Below are 2,361 nucleotides of genomic sequence, written 5' to 3'. Positions count from 1 at the left end.
TTGGATATGAGATGGTAAATAGCCAACGAGGGGCGTAGCGCCGAGTTGGCTATAACCACTCTCATATCAAACAAGCGCGAATGGAATAATTGTTTTATTAAATTCCTTTAACTCCAAAAGTTTGGAAGTACGAAATACGAGCGAAAAAAGAGAGAAAATCCTAGCGAAATCGAAAAAAGTTGATGAAGATGTGATGTTGTGTGAACTATCTTGTCACGCACTCGCAAAGCTCAAAGTTCAGCCGTGTCTTCACGCAACGCTTCTTCGCACAAACCAGAGCATGAGGACATAAAGACCCGGATAAAAACGCCGGTAGGAAATTAAACCTCTTTGTTTATAGCTATAGAAAAATACACAGGGTTTTTATAGTCTAGGGTATATTGAGATAGCAAAAAATTGATTGCTACGATCTCGTTAAAAAGTCTAGTTAACCGAACGATTCCATACAATGAAATATGCAGATCAAAGAAAATTCTGGAGCACAATCAAACCTTACATTAACTAGACCCTCCGTGAGGGTACACTGGGTTGCTTGTGGTACGTGCAGCGTTCCAGGCAATTTTTTTCAAGTTGGGGTTTGTAGCCGATATAACGCACGCTCTGATTGGCTAATTGTGACTAGCCCAGGGGCCGATTACGGGCTTGCAAAAACAAAGCAAAAGGTAATTAAAAAACCATATAATAAACTACTTACTAACGAGCTAGCTCGAGCCGTACTGGGGAATATTGGCCCTGGGTCGTTTTTGTACGGACCTCGCTGCGCTCGGTCCGTACTGCCACGACCTGGGGCCAATATTTCCCTGGCAGTACGGCCCTCGAGCTCGGTTAGTAAGAAGTTATTAAGGGGTCACCCAGAAGTCATACCAGCAGAGGCCCTTTGGCTCACAGGTCCTCACACGTTTGTACGACGAAACAGATCCTTTTCTGAGGTTAAAAACCTGGCTACCAGCCTAACTCTTATTCCTACTTTCCCAACCGCGAGAAAACCGCGGTAAATCACACAGGAATTCAATCTAATGAATCATAGGTGATGATTTATATGATGATGCAATCGTCCCATATCAATCATCATCATGGTGTAAACATGACACAAAGAATCATTACACAATCATAGTCATCATGCAAATTGATCACATACAATCATCAGTGGAATCACAACTCTGATGTTGTGTGTGTATGTTGGACTATTTATAGAATCATAATATGATACAAACTGTATACGCTGATCATAACCACATCATCACAACGATGTGTTGCATGACATTTCATTATGTTTGGAATCATAGCCATGATGTGGTTTGTGTTAATAACACCATTTTTGGAATCATAACCATGGTGAAATGTGTGTTGGAAACATCCTCACTGGAATCATAAATATGATGTAATATGTGTATGGAATCACAACTGTGATGTGTTGTGTGCAGCAAAAATCATTATTGGAATCATAAATATGATGTGCTGTGTGTAGCAAACATCTTTATTGGAATCGCAACTATATATGATACAGTGAATGGGATAACTGCTTTTTTTCTGTGGGAATGCATCCCAGGATGTTTTAGAGAGACCGGCTATTTAAAAAACCAACTTGTTAAAGACAGGTGGATTGCAATGCAAGTACATGAAAAAATTTGTAGTTTAATATGTATCAATTAATTTTTCTAACATTGTTACATGCAAACTGGGGGCATAATTCTATTACTGCATATCGTTTTTTTTTCTGAAGGCATTTCTGGAACTTGAACAAGATCAATTCCTTATTAAGTACATCATAAAGTAAAATATTTCTTACAATACAGGGATGCAGTACTCTACTGTTGGATCTGCCACTAGCAGCCATTAGCAACCACTAGCAATAGCTATACCGAACATTGCTACTAAGAATACTAAAGCTGCTAAACATGTTAGACCTTCACACCAAGAACAATGTTCCCTTAACTTCCAAGAAATGGGCCTATAATTGCACTCGAAGGCTGTTTACATGTACTTTGCTAATGCAATATTTGATCAACTCAAAAACTTTTGAGGAGTACTTAACCATATCACAAATGCCATTATGATACAAACTTATTAGGCACTGCATGGTGTCTTGCCTTAGGGCAGAGAAAGTTTGCTCTGCTTTTTCCTCTATTCATCACAAAAGGTATATACCGGTAACACTGAAATTGACTTGACTTAAACTGATGAAAGCAAATGAAATAATGAGATGTTGTCATGTTTTAGTGCAACCAAATCTGCAGAACAAAACTTGGTGTCAAGTAATAATGATTTTTTGTACGTCAGTGACCAAGCTATATTCTTACTATGACGAATATGTACCTCACTATTATAAACACAGTCCCTTAATTCATATGATGTAGTCAT

This window comes from Montipora foliosa, unplaced genomic scaffold, assembly GCF_036669935.1.
Source record: "Montipora foliosa isolate CH-2021 unplaced genomic scaffold, ASM3666993v2 scaffold_386, whole genome shotgun sequence".
In the NCBI taxonomy this organism is placed as follows: domain Eukaryota; kingdom Metazoa; phylum Cnidaria; class Anthozoa; order Scleractinia; family Acroporidae; genus Montipora; species Montipora foliosa.
The sequence above is the reverse complement of the archived record's forward strand: the minus strand, read 5'-3'. Positions refer to the sequence as shown.